General features: G+C 46.6%; 1 pseudogene; it reads right to left on the minus strand.

Annotated features, from left to right (window-relative positions):
- The window catches only part of LOC131095720 (uncharacterized), a 70,832-nt pseudogene extending 51,629 nt beyond the window's left edge, over positions 1-19,203 (minus strand).
- Between the last annotated feature and the right edge of the window lie 448 nt (positions 19,204-19,651).

Raw genomic sequence — 19,651 nt, forward strand, 5'->3', positions numbered from 1 at the left:
ACAAGATGGACGTGTCACCCATTCCAGTGTCTAAAAAATCTGAGTTCAGTGAGTGGAGTTTTGGCAGGGAAACGGCCCAATGCGTGAGCATTGTTGTGTAGGGATTGATGGAAGTCTGCCTGAAATTCGTCATGAATCTCCCATTGTCCAGACTAAAGCTCCTCAGCAGCTCCTCCCTGGTCTTGTGCTCCCTCAGCCTTGCCCAGCTCCCCTGTCCTTCTCTGCACACACTGCAGCCTCTCCATGACTTTCTGCTTCCCAGGGGCCCACAAGTGCACACAGCACTCCAGCTGTGGCCGCAGCACTGCCCAGCACAGGGCCACGCTCACTGCCCTGCTCCTGCTGCCCCACTGATGCTGACACAGACCACCATGCCCTTGGCCTCCTTGGACACCTGGTCCAGGGCTGGCTCTTGTTCACCTGATCTTCTACGCTTCCCTGGCGTCTTTTGACTCATGCAGCTTCCCAGTCACAGATTTGCACATTTTCCTTCAAATTCAGCATCCACCCTTCTACGATTGCCATCATGTTCTGAGCAACACCAGAAAGCAGTCAAGGACTTGCAGCTTCATAATTACTCCAGGCCCCAAGTGACTTGCCAAAGCTACAGACTTCATCACTAATTGCATGAAAAGAAACTTGTCCCTTCTTCTTTCTTGCCTCACTTGGAGGCTTCATAACTACTCACTTTCTTTGTTTGGCCAGACAGAACAAGAATGGCCCTCCACAGCTCCATGGATAACACAACCATCTCCTTGCACCATATCAAAAGCCAAAAACAGGTGGCCGAAAAGACTTTGTAGATGTGAAGAAAAACTCAAGAAAAGTCCAGACCAGTTTCACATGCCATTGGCCATAGCGAAGTACAAGCCCAGAGACAGAGCTTCCCTGAGCCAAGCAGCCAGATGCTCTCCCACAGGCACCAGCCCATTGGGGCCTTAACATCACTGGTCAAAGGCCAAGTTCTACTGACGCTGCCTGCAGGAAAATCCCGAGCTCCTGGCAGCAGTCCAGCACTCAGCATCCTCAGCCAGCAACAGGAAGGGCTGGCTGCTCTGAAACTTGCACCTCTGCCTTGCCCTAAAGACAGCACCACCCACAGCTGGCACTTACGGGCTCAGGATATCCAGGCTCTGGTGTGGGCAAAGATGGAGTCTGGCGTTCATCCATCTCAATTTGCTCCTCTTGGGCTTCTTCTTCTACAGGAGCAGAGGGAGCCAGGGGAGAGACGGCTATTGGTTTTGTCAGCTGTGGCAAGAGAGAAGCATAAGGCACAGGCCATGACCTATCATTCAGAACCTCATTTCCTTTCAGATCTACCACCACACCTTCTAAGGAGAAATCAGAACACTTCATAGTGATATAGGGATTCTTTCACCCACTGACCAAATTTAAATGGGCAAATTCAACAGAAGTCTAGATGGATATGAGGTTGATATTTCTCCCTGACTGCTATCAGCAAGCAACATTGCATCCTTAAAACAGAGGTTTTGGTTCTTAATAGTTTGGAATTGGAAAAGTAGAAAGGAGACACCAACACCTTTAGTGCTGCTGATGCACATAAGGAAAACTGTAACTCAAGAGCATTCGCATCAGTGCTGAAAAGGGCGGGAATTGTTGTGCGGAAGCATCTTGGCTTGCTGGAAAAGGAGAAAATGAACAGGGCATATCTCTTCTAGAAAACCAACAAGCCAACAATGCACAAGATGGAATGTCACCCATTCCAGTGTGTAAACACTTGGTTGCAGTGAGAGCAGGTTTAGTAGAGAAATGGCCTGTGTGGTGAGCACTGTGCTGTAGTGATTGATGTAAGTCTGCCTGAAGGTCCCTCATGAACCTCCCATTGTCCAGACTAAAGCTCCCTCAGTACCTCCTCCCTGGGCTTGTGCTCCATTCCCTTGCCCAGCTCCCCTGTCCTTCTCTGCACACACTGCAGCCCCTCCATGACTTTCTGCTTCCCAGGGGCCCACAAGTGCACACAGCACTCCACCTGTGGCTGCAGCAATGCCCAGCACAGGGCCACGCTCACAGCCCTGCTCCTGCTGCCCCTCTGCTGCTGGAACAGGCCACCATGCCCTTGGCCTTCTTGGACAGCTTGTCCAGGGCTGACTCTTGTTCAGCTGATCTTCGACCGGACGCTTGGGGCCTTCTGAGGAACGCAGCTCCCCAGCCACAGATTTGACCATTTGACTTTAAATACAGCATCAGCCATTTCTAGATGGCCTTCATGTTCTGATCGACACCAGAAAGCAGTCAAGGACTTGCACCTTCACACTCCTACCAGGCCCTAAAGGCAATTGCCAAAGCTGCAGCCTTCATCACTAAATGCCTCAACAGATACTTGCCCCTTTCTGCTTTCTCGCCTCACTCGGACGCTTCATAACTACTCACTTCCTTTCTTCGGCAACACAGGATAAGAATGGCCCCCCACAGCTTCATGGACAACACAACCATTTCCTTGAAGCTTATCAAAAACCAAAAGATATCTGGCCCAAAAGACTTTGTAGAACTGAACAATTACACAAGAATTATTGCAGAGCAGTCTCACAAGCCAAAATCACTATTCCAAAAGGGGAAAACAAAGAAACAAAGGTCCGTGACCTCCAGCACTACGACGTGTGCCCTCGGGCATAGCACTGCTGAATCCCAGAGACAGTGCTTCCCTGAGCCAAGGAGCCAGATGCTCTCCCAGAGGCACCAGCCCTTTGGGGCCTCAACATCACAGGTCAAAGGCCAAGTTCTGGTGACGCTGCCTGCAGGAAATCCCGAGCTCCTGCAGGACTCCAGCACTCAGCATCCTCAGCCAGCAACAGGAAGCACTGGCTGCTCTGAAACTTGCACCTCTGCCTTGCACCAAAGACAGCAAAACCCACAACTGGCACTTACAGGCTCAGGATATCCAGGCTCTGGTGTGACCAATGATGGAATCTGGCGTTCATCCATCTCAATTTGCTCCTCTTGGGCTTCTTCTCCAGGAGCAGTGGGAGCCAGAGGAGAGACGGCTGTTGGTTCTGTCAGCTGTGGCACAGGAGAATCATGCCATGAGTTACAGGCCATGATATATAATTCAGAACCTCATTTCTTTTCAGATCTACCACCACATGTTCTTAGGAGAAATCAGAACACTTCATAGTGATATAGGGATTCTTACAGCCACTGTTCAAATTTAAAAGGGCTAATTCAACAGAAATATAGATGGATATAAGGTTGATATTCCTCCATGGTGGCTATCAGCAAGCAATGTTGCCTCTGTAAAACAGAATTTTAAGATCTTGAAAGCTCTGATTTGGAAAAGTAGGAAGGAGACCCCAACTCTTTGCTACTGCAGCTGAAGACATGGAAAACTCTAACTGGATGACAATCTCATCCAGGCCTCGAAAAGGGTAGGAAATGTGGTGGAAAAGCATCTTAGCTCACTGGAAAAGGAGAAAATGATCAGGGCAAACCTCTCCTAGCAAACCAACAAGCCAACAAGCCAACAAGGCACAAGATGGACGTGTCACCCATTCCAGTGTCTAAAACATCTGAATTCAGTGTGGGGATTTTTGGCAGGGAAATGGCCCCTGTGGTGAGCACCTCTTGTGTAGGGATTCATGGAAGTCTGCCTGGAAGACGCCATGAATCTCCCATTGTCCAGGCTAAAGATCCCTCAGCAGCTCCTCACTGGGCTTGTGCTCCCTCAGCCTTGCCCAGCTCCCCTGTCCTTCTGTGCATACACTGCAGCCCCTCCATGACTTTCTGCTTCCCAGGGCCCACAAGTGCACACAGCACTCCCCCTGTGGCCGCAGCACTGCCCAGCACAGGGCCACGCTCACTGCCCTGCTCCTGCTGCCCCACTGCTGCTGACACAGCTCACCATGCCCTTGGCCTTCTTGGACACCTGATCCCAGGCTGACTCTTGAACCTTCAGCTGATCTTTTACCACAGCCCTGGGGCCTTTTGACTCATGCAGTTCCCTAGCCACAGATTTTCCAATTTGACTTTTAATAAGACATCGACCATTAGTAAATGGCCTTCCACTTCTGAGCAACAAGACAATGCAGTCAAGGACTTTCAGTTCCATTCCCACTCAAGCTTACAAGGTACTTGCCAAAGCTGCAGACTTCATCACTAAATGCAACAACAGAAACTTGCCCCTTCTGATTTTTTGCCTCACCAGGCGGCTCCATACCTGCTCACTTTCTTTCTTTGGCTACTCAGGGTAATAATGGCTCCCCAACAGCTTCATGGGCAAAAAACCAACTCATTGCACCTTATCAAAAGCCAAAAAACACCTGGGCCAAAAAGACTTTGTAGAACTGAAGAAGAAGTCCAGAAAACTCCAGACCAGTTTCACATGCCATCGGCCATAGTGCAGCACAAGCCAAGAGACAGAGTTTCCCTGAGCCAAGGAGCCAGATGTTCCCCCAGAGGCACAAGCTCTTTAGAGCCCCAACATCACAGCTCAAAGGCCAAGTTCTGCTGTCACTGCCTGCAGGAAATCCCGAGCTCCTGGCAGCACTCCAGCACTCAGCATCCTCAGGCAGCAACAGGAAGCGCTGGCTGCTCTGAAATTTGCACCTCTGCCTTGCACCAAAGACAGCACAACTCACGACTGGCACTCACAGGCTCAGGATATCCCGGCTCTAGCGTGACCACTGATCGAGTTTGGACTTCATCCACCTCAATTTGCTCCTCTTGGGCTTCTTCTTCAGGAGCAGCAGGAGCCAGAGGAGTGATGACTGTTGGTTCTGTTACCTGTGGCAATAGAGAAGCATGAGGGACAGGCCATGACCTACCATTCAGAAATTCATTTCTTTTCAGATCTATCACCACATCTTCTTAGGAGAAATCAGAAAATTTCACAGTGACATAGGGATTCTAAATCCCACCGACCAATGCATAATGGGCCAATTCAACAGTACTCTATATGGATATGAGGTTGATATTCCTCCCTGGCTGCTATCAACAAGCAATGCGATCTCTGTAAAATGCTGGTTTTTGTTCTTGAAAGCTCTGAAATGGAAAAGCATGGAATCGACATCAACGCCTTTGCTACTGCTGCTGCAGACAGGGAAAACTCCAACTAGATCACAATCTCATCCATGTTGGGAAAGGGACCGGAAACGTTATTGAGAAGCATCTTTGCATGCTGGTTAAGAAGAAAATGAACATGGCAAATCTCGCCTAGAAAACCAATTGCCCACAAGCCAACAAGTCAGAAGATGCAAGTGTCCCCAACCGAGATCATGTTTAGTAGGGAACCGGTCCTTGTGCTGAGCACTGTCACGTAATGATTAAAGGAAGTCTGCCTGATGGTCCCTCAAGAGACTTCAATTTTCCAGACTAAAGCTCCTTCAGCACCTCCTCACTGGGCCTGTGCTCCATTCCCTTGCCCAGCTCCCCTGTCCTTCTCTGCACACACTGCAGCCCTTCCATGACTTTCTGCTTCCCAGGGGCCCACAAGTGCACACAGCACTCCAGCTGTGGCCGCAGCGCTGCCCAGCACAGGGCCACGCTCACTGCCCTGCTCCTGCTGCCACACTGCTGCTGACACAGCTCACCATGCCCTTGGCCTTCTTGGACACCTGGTCCCAGGCTGGCTCTAGTTCAGCTGATCTTCTACCACACCCTTGGGGCCTTTTGACGCATGCAGCTCCCCAGCCGCAGAGTTGCCCATTTTACTTAAAATACAGCATTTAGTGTTTCAAGATGGCTTTCTTCATTTCAGCAACACATGACAGCAGTCAAGGTCTTGCAGCTTCACCCCGAATCCAGGCTCGAAGGCACTTCCCAAAGCTACAGACTTCATCACTAAAAGCAACAACGGAAACTTGCCCCTTCTGCTTTCTAGCCTCACAAGGAGGCTTCAAAACTACTCACTTTCTTTCTTTGGCCACACAGGATAAGAATGGCACCCCACAGCTTCATGGACAACACAACCATCTCCTTGCAGCTTGTCAAAAGCAAAAAGTCACCTGGTCCAAAGGACTTTGTAGAACTGAAGAAGAACTCAAGAAAACTCCAGACCAGACTCACAAGCTAAATACACCATTCCAAATCCGGAAAACAAACAAAGACCAGTGACCTACAGCATTACAACTTGTGCCCACAGCCACTGTGCTGCAGAAGCCATGAAATAGAGCGTCCCTGAGCCAAGCAGCCAGATGCTCTCCCACAGGCACCAGCTCCTTGAGGCCTCAACATCACTGGTCAAAGGCCAAGTTCTGCTGTCACTGCCTGCAGGAAATCCCGAGCTCCTGGCAGCACTCCAGCACTCAGCATCCTCAGCCAGCAACAGGAAGCGCTGACTGCTCCAAAACTTGCACCTCTGCCTTGCCCTAAAGACAGCACAACCCACAACTGGCACTTACATGCTCAGGATATCCAGGCTCTGGTGTGACCAATGATGGAGTCTGGCGTTCATCCATCTCAATTTGCTCCTCTTGGGATTCTTCTCCAGGAGCAGTGGGAGCCAGAGGAGAGATGGCTGTTGGTTCTGTCAGCTGTGGCACAGGAGAATCATGAGTTACAGGCCATGACCTATAATTCAGAACCTCATTTCTTTTCAGATCTACTACCACATCTTCTAAGGAGAAATCAGGACCCTTCATAGTGATATAGGGATTTTTACTCCCACTGACCCCATTAAAATGGGAAAATTCAACACAACTCTAGATGGATAGAATGTTGATATTCCTCCCTGACTGCTATCAGCAAGTAATGTTGCCTCTGTACAACAGAATTTTAATTTCATGAAAGCCCTGAAGTGGAAAAGTAGGAAGGAGACAACAATTCATTTGCTACTGCAGCGGAAGACATGGAGAACTCCAACTGGATTACAATCTCATCCAGGGCTGGAAAAGGGTAGGAAACGCTTTGGAGAAGCATCTTGGCTTGCTGGAAAAGGAGAAAATGATCAGGGCAAACCTCTCCTAGCAAACCAACAAGCCAACAAGCCAAGAAGGCACAAGACTGACGTATCACCCATTCTAGCATGTAAATGTGGATCAGGGAGGGGATATTTGGTAGGGAAACAGCCCTTGTGGAGAGCACTGTAATGTAGGGATTGATGGAAATCTGTCTAAAGTTCCCTCGTGTCCCTCCCGTTGTCCAGACTAAAGCTCCCTCAGCACCTCCTGAAAAAATGTTGCAGACATTTTTTCACAGAAATCCTTTCTTTCAGATTTTTTCATCTTCTGGGAAGTAAAGGCCCCAGAAGAGAATGTAAACAATGATTATCAGTTGCTGTGAAATGCAATAGGATGCATCTGTGATTGGTTCGTGTTCCATGTGTACCATTAAGAGCCAATCACAAGGCAAGCTCTCTGGAACACAGGGACAGAGAATTCTCTTGTTTTAGTATCTATACTTAGCTTAGCTTAGTAAGCCTCTGCAACTTCTCTCTTTATTCTATTTAGTATAGTTATAATGTATTATATATATCATATATCAATAAATCCAGCCTTCTGATCAAGAAACAAGATTCTCCTCCTTCTCTCCCCAAGTGACCTCCTCAGGTCGCAGTAATAACCTCCTCCCTGGGCTTGTGCTCCACACCCTTGCCCAGCTCCCCTTTCCTTCCCTGCACACGCTGCAGCCCCTCCATGACTTTCTGCTTCCCAGGGACCCACAAGTGCACACAGCACTCCAGCTGTGGCCGCAGCGCTGCCCAGCACAGGGCCACGCTCACTGCCCTGCTCCTGCTGCCCCTTTTGCTGCTGACACAGCCCACCATGCCCTTGGCCTTCTTGGACACCTTGTCCAAGGCTGGCTCTTGGTCAACTGATCTTCTATGGCGCTCCTGGGGCCTTTTGACCCACACATCTCTTCAGTCACAGGGTTGCACATTTTCCTTCAAATACAGCATCCACTCTTCTAACATGGCCTTCATGTTCTGAGCAACACCAGAAAGCAGTCAAAGACTTGTGTCTTCACACTCACTCCAGGCTCCAAGGCACTTCCCAAAGCTACAGACTTCATGTCTAAATGCCTCAACAGAAACTTCCCCCTTCTGCTTTCTTGTCTCGCTTGGAGGTTTCAAACTTGTCACATTCCTTCTTTGGACATGGAAAGGGAATGGCCCCGCACAGCATCCTGAGCATAACAATGATCTCTTTGAATCTTATCAAAAGCCAAAAGACAACTGGGCAATAAGACTTTGTAGAGCTGAAGAATAACTCAAGAAAACTGCAGAGCAGTCCCAGAGGTGAAACACACCTTGCCAAAAGGGAAAACAAAGAAACAAATCCCTGTAACCTCCAGCACTATAACGCGTGCCATCAGCCACAGTGTTGCAGCACAAGGCAAGAGACGGTTTTCCTGAGCCAAGCAGCCACATGTTCTCCCACAGGCACCAGCCCATTGGGGCCTCAACATCACTGGTCAAAGGCCAAGTTCTGCTGTCACTGCCTGCAGGAAATCCCGAGCTCCTGGCAGCACTCCAGCACTCAGCATCCTCAGGCAGCAACAGGAAGCGCTGGCTGCTCTGAAACTTGCACCTCTGCCTTGCACTAAAGACAGCACCACCCACAACTGGCACTTACAGGCTCAGGATATCCAGGCTCTGGTGTGACCAATGACGGAGTCTGTCGTTCATCCATCTCAATTTGCTCCTCTTGGGATTCTTCTTCAGGAGCAGAGGGAGCCAGGGGAGAGATGGCTCTCGGTTCTGTCCGCTGTGGCAAGAGAGAAGTATGAGGCACAGGCCATCACCTATCATTCAGATCCTCATTTCTTTTCACATTTACCACCACATATTTTAAGGAGAAATCAGGAATTTTGATAGCAATGGAATACCAATTGAAATGCACTGCAAGTTGCTCTCATTTAAATACTTCACCCTGCCTCTTATCTGGTAACAATGTTATTTTTGTAACACCTTGCTTCAAGTTCTTTAAAGTTCTGAAATGGAAAAGCGGGAATTAGGCAGTGATTCCTTTGTTTTTGATGCTGCAGTCACCAAAAGGGATTTTTTTCTGGCCTATCCAGCTGGCCCTCTACTCTCTACTCCCACTGGCCAAGCTCTCAGCTTGCTCTACATTTCTTCATCACCCCAATATGAAATCTCTCTTTCTCACTCACCTCATGAGCAGCTTCTCTGAATGTACGCCTCACGTGACCTGTAGTGGGGAAGAGAAAATTAACCAGATGCTGTGAGAAAACTGCTTGGGCTGCTGAATCCCACAGAACAAGTCAACCCAAACAGAGATGACTTCCTGTTTCACAACTTCCCTCCAAAAGACACATTTCATTCACAGCCAGCAAGAGATCAGGACAGTACTCTTGGTTGTGCCTACACTTTGGCCTGTTTTGCCATAAATGAATACAAATATGATCAAGAAAATGCATATTGTTCTTTATCACTCAGTGCTCCTGTTCTACCAAACACATCAGGCAGCTTTTTTTATCCTCTCCCTCAGGTCCTTGTTTTAAAAATTCATGCACTAATTCTCATTCATTCTCTTGCTGGAAACAAGTTGCCCAGAAAAGCTTCCCGCAAATCACCTGGAGCTGTGGCACTTCTATTGTGAAACAGCACAGCAGCAGCTCCAGGGTTCTGCAGCAGACACTCACTGCTTTGGAATTTGCATTTCCTTGCAAAGGGAACCACTGTTTAAGCACTCAGTAAAAGATCAAGTTAGACAGTCAAATACTTTCAGGAGAAAATTTACAAAGAAAGAAGCTTTTCCGAAATTCTGGGAACAACTGCAGAGTTTTTAGAAGGCCCTCCAAGGAGATCTCCCATTCTACATTTTCAAAGGTGTCTTGCAATTCCAGTAAACTGAGGAAATGACAGACCCTGCTGCCCTGCTCCCTTCCTGTGGAGGGAACAGAAGCCCTGCAGGTTGCCTTGCAAATGCTGCCCCTGTGGCTACAGACGCTCCCTTTTTAGCTGAACTACTTGAAAGGACGTTTACCAAACTAGTGGCATTCTAATGTTCTAACTGTTTTAAAATCATAAACCCGGTCACTGAGAAAGAGCAGGAAGACATACAAAAGCCAGGATAGGTTACACCCAGGGAAAACCTCTACTTACATGCCAGCTGAGTCAAATAATAGCCGGAATAATAAACCGCATAAGCAGCGAAAATTGCAGCCTTGAGTTCCTCCATCTCTGTGGCACTGGTTTACAACTCTGCTGGCTCTGCTCACACAGTTGGAAAAAAACAGTTCTCGTCAGTGCACAGCTACCGCCGACAAATGCCTTAACCAGCAGGATGTGCCTGCTCTCAGCAAGACCTACAGCTGCTCTGACACTCAGGCACTCAGGCCTTCTGTGCACCAAGGCAACCTTCTGATGTCACTATGACAACGTGGAAACCATGCCCTGACATCACAAAGCAAACCTTCTATGTTGGTATGTGAGTTTATGCAAAGCAATAACCAACCTTCCCTACAGCAAACACAAAATAGCCTGCAAAGTTCTCCTCTGTCAAAAAGCAGCACAAATTCCCCTCACGGGCCAAACCCTGTTGTTCAAGAGATCCAAGAGGAACTCCAAGAGTGCACAAAGCACCTACAGCCTGGACCCCAACTGAGCACTCAGATGGGACCCAAGCAAAGGAAACCAGGCCAAGAAAATGGCCCACAGCATTGCACAGAACCAGGAGAGAAGCCACTGCTGGCATAACAGCTGAAATAATTCCTAAAAACTCTCCCCACATATTTGCACATTTATTGGACATGCCCAGGGCTCTGGTGCATGTACATCTCTGCCTTTATTCCCCTTTGGAAGCAGTCAAACTGGCAGCATCTGCCCGCCCACAGGAGCTGCTCCAGGCTGGGAATGTGATTGGCAGTGCTGATTTCCAGAGGCTTCTGTGTGCCAGGGGAAGCCAAGGCAGGAGCGGGCTGAACGGTGCTGCTGCTGCTGCTGCTGTTCTGTGCCAGAGAGCCCCGGCTGGGCAGGGCACGGTGCCCACTGCGCTGCGGGCTCTTTCTCCTGCCAGAGCTGGGCACACCTGGAACAAGGCATGACAACTTGTGGGCAAACCAAGGGGTTTCTGGGGCTGCTCTGCTCTGCACACACCCAGGACACCTTGGCTCCCAAAAAGATCAACCAGAGAAAAAACATAAAGTGAAAATGTTTCATTTTGACCTTTCTTACCTGCTAACAGAAGTTGCCAAAATGAAAGTTCCCAAGCAGGGTCTGATCCCTGCTGCCAGCTCAGGGTTGGAAAGGAGGCATTACTGTATTTTAGTACTCGGTGCATAGGGAATCACTTCTCTTACATATGTACACCCTTCAATCTCACTTACTACTTTGTATCTATGGAATTAAGATATATTCAATACAAACTCACAGGCTAAACATTGCCCCAATTTATCAAACACATTTCTATCACTTCTCAGAATTTATTGACATCAGAGCAGGAGCGTTCTCTAGCTCCTTGATGGTCACTGTCACAGGTTCAGGAGGAGACCCATGCACAAAAGAACCTAAGCCACAACCGGGCCTGCAAAGCAAATAATACATTCCAACCCCTGGATTCCCAAAATCTGCTGAGCAGGAAGAGATGGATTGTGGTGCTCGGCACCAGGGGCAGGTAGGCAGTGCACTTCCAGGACATCCCCTGGATCAAAACGCTGTGCATCTCATCCTTCTCACCCCTCCACCCCAGAACCAGGCGGTTCAGGAGTGGAATTTTCCCAGTTACAGCATCGGCCCACACATGGCCGGTGTGTGAGATGAGGCCATGATGGCTCACGATACCGACTCCCTGCCACCAAGGGCTCCGTTATGCACTGCTCCCCTTTCAAAGCCTGACTGCCCACCGATTGACCAATACATTGTTTATCTTTCAAGGGTCTCCTGGCCTGACTATATCATGCTTGTATCCCAGGTCTTCTGTTCTGGTTTTGCTGAATAATAAGTTTTGAACATTTAAGACTTGTTCCAAGAGTAAAGTGGCGGGGAGAAGAAGTATGGAGTTTCATTCAGAAACTGCACTCATTCCTCCACATTCCTGCTCCTGCACTGTGATGTCTGCGGATGGACAGACAGCAGGACAGAGTTATCCTTCACTTTTAGTTAGTTTTAGCTAGCTGAGGCAAAGAAGTTCCCTGGACTGTGGGTTGTTTTCCCCTTTTCTTTGGATCTGTTTAGACCTTCTCCAGACTGAACACCAGAAGAGCACTGGCAGCTCACACCTGTGACCCACCAAGCCAGGCTGGGCCGCAGCATTTCCAGCCCCGCAGGGACTGACAGGAGACTGAGTGAGCTGAGCCACAGCCCACGGAGGAGACTTGCTGAGTTTGTCTCACTTTTGGAGCAGCAGGAGGTTTTATTGTTTAATATTGTTTGGCTTTTATTGTTTAATAAAGAGTTTTTTCCACTCTTCTCCAAGGATGTGTTTTCTCCCAAACTGGTTGCGAGAGTGGCTGATTGAATGTGCTTTCTAGAGGAACCCCTTCGGGGCTTCTCTCCCAAATTTGCCCTCAACCAGGACAAAGGGTCAAGTTCCCACCCATTAAACAAGATACCTTTCTTCATTACCTTTTCAACCTGCTCAAACATCAAATACGGCAGGGCCTTGGACACAGTTCTTTGAGAAATATTCCCATTCCTCAAATTCTCCTTTACTGATCAAGAGCATCCTAAAAACACTTTCTTCCCTTGAATGCATTCCAGCTAGCATCTTGGAAGGACCATTCTCTTTATTCTCAGGGTTAAGACAGCCACTTGCACACATTAGGCACTGCAATGGGGGAAGGCAGCTTGGACACATTAAGCGCTGCCTGTTAAAGCTCAAGGAATTCACAAGACTAAGCCCCATTTGTTACACTTTAACATTTTCACAACACCTCTTCTTCCTACTCTCAAAATCAAACACAAGCATTATGCCAAGAAAGCCTGCAAGTGCTTTTGCTGAGTAAAGACACCTTGCATCCTTCCTTCAGAAACTAATAAAAAAACCACAAATTGCCTACTGCAACCATTCTGCTCCCTTCCTAATCAGTTCACTACTCAAGCAAAACCCTCAGGCACATCTCTGATTCCCTCTCTCCCAGCAGCTCAGAGGTGCATTGCACAGTGCTTGCTGTGTATCAGAGAACACAAAGCAGGCTGGCCTGGTGGGCCTGAATATTCCTGCAAAACACTCTGCATCTCACACCTTTGCTCTGGCTCAGTGCAGAACTGCAGGATTGCGGGCGCTTCCTCCCAGAGCTGCGTGAGGCGCTGGCTCCTGCAGATGTGCCCTGCCAAGCTGTCCCTGCCTCACGCTGGCCTCGCTTCCACTGGCACAAGAGCCGGGCCTGAAGGAGGCTGCCCTGTGCTCCAGCCTGCCGAGCAGCCCGGCTCCCTGCCCCGGTGCCCAGAGTGCTGCACACACTGCTGACCTTTGCCAGGAGTTGCAGGGCAGCCGGCAGAAGAGGAGGAATCCTCAGGCAGCCCAGCGGCCCTCGGCTGCCCTGGGCCTTTCTCTGCTCCTGGGCACCCTCCAGACGGCCAATGCATCCAGGCTGGGCTGTGCCCAGCACGGCTGCGCTTCCCCTCGGCAGCAGCCAGCTGCCACCTGGGCTCTGAGAGCGGAGGATTCGCCCGCTGCCAGGAACAGGCACCCAGGGCCCGGCTGCTGCCTCTTGCAGCTCCAAGGGCCTCCTTCCAGCCTGCCTCTGCCGGGGCTCAGCCTGCTCCGGCCTCTGCCGGGGCTCTGCTGGGGCTCCACCCCGGCCAAGGCCGGGCCCGCTCTCACCTCACAGGCGCTGACAGCTCTCTACCACAGGAGACCTTCCCAAGCACCCTCTGTGATCTTTCTGCTTTCTCACTTGAGCAAGGCTCTCCTCCAGCCAAAGAGATTGCATTTAGGGATACAAATCCAACTGTCAGGAACCCAAATGCTCTTGAGTCACAGCTCAATGCCTGAATCCACACAGGGTGTTTGGGCTACCCCATTCTTCCTTTGCCTTTTCCTGCAAATGCCATTGCTCTTTCTGCCTCAATATCACAGAAATATCACAGCTAGGCAAAAACCTGTCACTGGGTCCTATTCCAAAGGCAGTGTGCTCTGGGGAGGATGAATGAAGAAGATCCGTCCCCACTTTCAAGGCACAACAAAGAAAGCAATAAATTTCACTTTGCACATTTAAGAGACAGCTGATAACTCAGAGGGAAATGCTGAACTTATTCGCAGGGTGAAAAATAATGGAATCTTCCAGATGAGTTGAAGTTTCTGAAAATTTATTGATTTACAATCCTACTCTACAGTCGTACTCTAAGCTAGTTATGGAGTAAATGGTCCTGATGTCATTATCACAGTGTTACTGTCTCCTTCCTCCTCTTCACTGAAATTATGAATGGCACCAGGAATGAAGCAGGCTCAGCTGATGTTACAAATGGATGCTGCTCACAAATAAAAACCAAAACAACAACAAACAGTGAAGCATGACATTCCAAGCTCAAGTGCTTCACAGGCTCCATCGGGATTCCTCTAGTTTCTAGAAAGATGTAGAATAAGCATCAACAGGACCATCTGCACCTTCATCTTCATGTGCAGGATCTTGCCATCACAGGTAAACCTGGCCCAGAAAAATGCTCATCCATTTTTTCTGGTTGCTTCATCTTGCTGGGAATTTTGCTCTGCCAGTGCTCTAGAAATTGTGCTTACTGTCCCTGGGGTTTCTTCCTCTCAGGAAACTCAGGGCAACAAAAACAAAACAAGGCAACAGAAACAGTCAGAAAACAGAGTACCTCTCTGTGGGAATTGTCAAATCAGAGAGTTTTGAGAAAGCTGCAAAAGGCAGGCCTCAGAGACAGCAGAACTCTGAGTAGAGCTAACCAGTGTCACCAGCAGGGCACTATTTACAAATCACCAACAGAAGGGGACTGCTGTGGAATGTGCCTTGAACTGTTTTATTTTTCAGCATCAGTCCCATTACATGATTATTGCAATGGGAAGATGCCATCAGCTCACATCCCAGGCAGCAGACAAAGAATTTCATGTTACAACTTACTTTATAAGTTTCTTGACCAATCACACATAGCAAAAGCATACTGACAGTAGTTCTCTCCAATCATCATCATAAGCACGTATACTTTTGGTTAAAACAATGCTTGCTTATTTCGAATACAACACCTACTTGTAAGCCCTAAAACGCAATGCACAGAGCTCTATTATTAAGCTTCAATCTTCGTAATATCTTGCTAGATAAACTTTTCAGTAGCTTAGAGAGTTATTCTAGACAAGCATTAATACACAGACCATTGTTTGTCCTTGTTTTTCTACAGTTTAAATAATTTTTCTGCTGACCTATCTCATGGCTGCTGCTTAGCTCTAATCACAGTTCTACCGTATCTGAGGCCTGCCTTTTGCAGCTTTCCCAAAATCCTCTAATTTTGTGGATTCCCACAAAGCAGTAGCCATCAGATTTGTCAGCAGAAACCTATATAAAAAGTAGAAAAGAAATTATAAATAAAACAATGGTTTGTGTATTAACGCTTGGCTAGAATAATTCCTTAAGCTTCAGAAAAGTATATCCAGCAAGATATGAGGAATTCTAAGCTTAATAATGGAGCTCTGCGCATTGTGTTTTAAGGCTTACAAGGAGGTATTGTATTCAAAGATGTGGAAACCCAGGGCACCAGGAATATTTCTCTGTCGGCTCTGGGGGTGCCCTGATCCCCAGAGGAGCACTGACTTTGACCCTCATTCATGGAGAAAGTTGCCAAGATTTCAAGATAGACTAGAATCAACAAAAGTGTGGAATAGATTCTAGAGAGCAGTCTAGGTGAGAAATTTAGATTTGGGATTTTTAGGATGTTGTGGATGGAAGCAAGATGGAGGGCACAGGGTGTCATCCTGGGTTTCTTCTTCATGTTTCTTCTTCCTTCTTCTTCATGGGTTTGGGTGGCATTTTGTAATTGGGGGCAGAAAAGTCCGCATTGCAAGGTCTTTGGGATCAGTTATTGGGTTGAAAGGGAAAATAATCTAGGCGTCAGTTCTTAATTGGATAGTTTAGTCTTAAAAGACTTTATAATAAGAGATTGTTAGCCATATTTGCCTTCTGAAGAAAAGCTGCCGAACTCACAGTAGTGAGACTGTTTTACTGATAAGAAATAATAAACACCTGAGTGCGAACATGAGCTACTGTCTCAAGTGCCTTCAATCCAGACCCAGAGAAACCAACAACTGGAACCATCACAGAAATAAGCAAGCATTGTTTTAACAAAAGGGATATGTGCTTGTAGTGGTTGGATAGATCTACTGTCAATATGCTTTTGCTTTGTGTGATTGGTCAAAAAACTTTTGAAGTAAGTTATAACATTAAGTTCCTTGTCTGCTGCTGGGGATAAGAGCTGCTGGCATCTTCCCATTGTCATAACCATGGAATGAGACTGATGCTAGAAAACAAACAGCTCGAGGTGCGTTCCTCAGCAGTCCCGTCCTGTTTGGGATTTGGACACAGACCCCTGGCCAGCAATAGGGTATAGATGTTAAATTACATCTATGATAAATGAACATGCATTATTTCGTTCATTTTGATATATTTTTATTTCATATAGATTTGATAAATTCCTCCAGCTTGGGAGAGTGGAGATGTACAGCAGTCCAAAACCTTCTGCCCACACAGCAGTCAGCCCCGAGTGTGTGCATGCACACCCACCCACTGTGCTTGCTCTTCTCAGCATCTTGGGGCTGCTGTTTGCACAGAATTGGGATGAATTTACCTCAACAGAGCCATGAGTTGGGTATCCAGCCTGTTATGAACACTCATGCAGCAAGGCACAACACAGAGCTCTCAAATCACAAGACTACATCTTCTTTCATTCCTGTTGGGCACTGAGGAACTCTTAAAAGCACCACACACACACAAAAAAGTGGGAAAAATTGGCATCATGCTACTGCTGGTATCCTCCTGGAGGAAAATCTGTTGGGTTTCTTAAGGTCATAGCTTTCCAAAAACTAGGGGGAAAAACCTAGTGCTCAGCACCAGTAGCCCAATTGTGAATGATTTCCTTGGCTTGGCAAAAACTGGGGTCTTTACAGTGGACTCCATCCTTGGTTCAAATCACCTGCCCTCACCTGCAGACAAAAGCACCACCATCAGCAGCAGAAGCTACATCAGTCAATTTTCTCAAAGAGCTGTGTTAAATTTGGGAGAGGAAAGGAAAACATGTCTATCACTGAAGGGGTATGGGAGACAGACAAAGGTGATACAGAGACTCCATCATCAGAAGGCAGGAAAAGGTACTTGGGTTTTAGAAATCTACATTTCTTATATAAACAATGGTGGACCTAAGACCTGACTTGCCTTTAGGAATCTTCTCTCACAATATTGGTGAACTATGAATAGCACACTCTTTAGAACCATATCTATAAACAATGCTTACAGAAAGAGAAATAATCATTGTTTTAATTCTTTCCTCTAAGTTTCCCGGGCTCGGCTTGGGAGAAATTATGTCTGTTCTTTCTTCGACTGAACTAAGAATATCTACATTTAACTATGTAATTGACTGAATTTTTCTGCCTTTCTAAACAGGATATGATGATACTGGCCCCTTGTGTTTACAATTCTGCATCATGTTGTTTAATTGTAATTTCATGATTTCTTACAGTATTTGTTAATCAGCTTTTGTCTACTGGCACATTTCCTCCTATATAGCCATGGCAATTCAGAAATTTGTTTTGCTCTCAGCAAATTTGCTGACAGACTGCAAATCGGACCTATGAGGATTTCAGTTTACCTAAACTTCAGTTTACTTGCAATGTTGAACAGCTCCTGGGAATATCTCATGATGGCAGTCTATGTAATTTACAACACTTTCTGATACTTCACTGACAAATCAAGTGATACTGGTTCTGTTCTGCAAGCTGTAGCTGTGTGTTTGTCTTTTAAATCTGTAGGCTGTGACTAAAATAATCAGCATTAATTATTCAGCAACATAAAAGAAGTGATGAGTTTTCAAACACTATAAATCTAATCCATATAAAATACATTTTAAGTATAACTAAGATGAGCTAGATAAGCTCTTTTTATTGTTATCAAATGATTCTTGGAATCTTCAAGGGTCAGTGTCTCTTGTCTCCATCATTTATGAGACCTTCATATTAAGTTCTTTACTGTATCTAGGAGATACTTTGTGCAACCCTACTGTTAACAATGCCTGATGTTTACTAGAGATAACATGTCAATTTTGTTTTTCTTTGATGACAATTAAATTTATTGTTTGTACATTCCTAAATCAAACTTCAGACTTGTCAATATTTTAACTGGTTCATTTTTCAAAGAACAGCAGTGTTTTTCTTCCTGATTTTACTAAGAAAGAACACGAGGATAGCAAAAACATAAATGAGAACTTGCTTCTGTATAGCATTTATTCAGCTAATACTTCATACCAAGTACATATATACATTATTTTTAGATAATAGTGTAATTAACCAAGTTTACAAAGTGATGTAAAATAACTCTCAGTCATTGCTTTAAATGTTTTCCTCTCTTCCCTTCATTTAACTTTTCTATTCCTGAGAGCCATGAGTACTTGTAAATGATAAAGATGTTCCAAGGTATCAATTAGTCCAATGGTTTACTGTCTTTAAAATAAAAATCAAAAGTAGATACATGCCTTGTTTCCCAGAAAAAAAGAGAACAAAAGAGAAATCTTCATTTTTATTCCTGGGCATTAATCAGATTTAATGGAAATACTGCACAGAATTATATAGAAGTTGGATAAGATTTTAATCCAAAATACAGCCCTGAAATTCTTATCTTTACTAGTTTCAGCAAAGTGTCTTTATACTATAGGTATGTTAGCGTTCAGAAACATATAATCACGGGGGATTATATGCAGTGCTTTTTATTAAGAGCTCTGGGTGTAAGGGGTATATTCAACCCAAATCTGACTCTGACCATACATCCGAAATGATCATGTTTTATACTCTGTCATTACATAACTTTCACGTTAATTATTAAACTTATATTGTTCTATTGTATACATAAATTTAGCCCCTCTCTGAATTTCCAACATAGTTTCTCATTATTCTTCTTATGGTTATATAATAATTACATTTAATTACTAAACAGTCATCACATCTAACAATTATATAATTTATCATACTGCAACCAGTCCTGACGTCTTATAATTTCTATGATTTATGCTCAGGTTTGCTTCCTGCTGTGGTTGGAAGAAGCCAAAGAGAGCCTGCAGGACAGGTGACTGCACTGTGACTGCAGCCCCAGGAGGCGTCACCTTGGCGGCTCAGGAGCGGCTCCGCTGTCCATCCGCGATGTGCCCGCTGCTGCTGCGTCCTGCGAGTCCTGGCAGCAGGAGCTGCTCCCTGCCGCTGGCCAGTTCTTCTGCCTGGAGTCCCTTCCCCTGCTGGCAGTACAAGCTCCCTCTTGCCTGCAGCCAAATGCGTGCCTGTGCCTTGGGCTGGCTTTGCCACGTCTCTTTTTCCAAGTGTTCGACTCCCAGCCTTCTGCCCCAGCCCAGGGACGTTTGTTGTTTCCACCCCCAGGTAGGTTTACATGGTGGACCATTGTGTCTTTACCTAAGAGGTGAATCATTAAGATTGTGGTGCTTTCCTGTATACAATTTCCTGTTAAGACCAAGAACAGGCTGCTCCTGCAGCTTGGTTTGTGCCTATTCCCACACCATTTATTCTACACTGCATGACTAAAGAAAATCTATCTTTTTCCTTACTGAGTTTAGGCTATAGCTTAGTGAAAA

The sequence above is a fragment of the Melospiza georgiana genome, chromosome Z (genome assembly GCF_028018845.1).
Source record: "Melospiza georgiana isolate bMelGeo1 chromosome Z, bMelGeo1.pri, whole genome shotgun sequence".
Taxonomy (NCBI): Eukaryota; Metazoa; Chordata; class Aves; order Passeriformes; family Passerellidae; genus Melospiza; species Melospiza georgiana.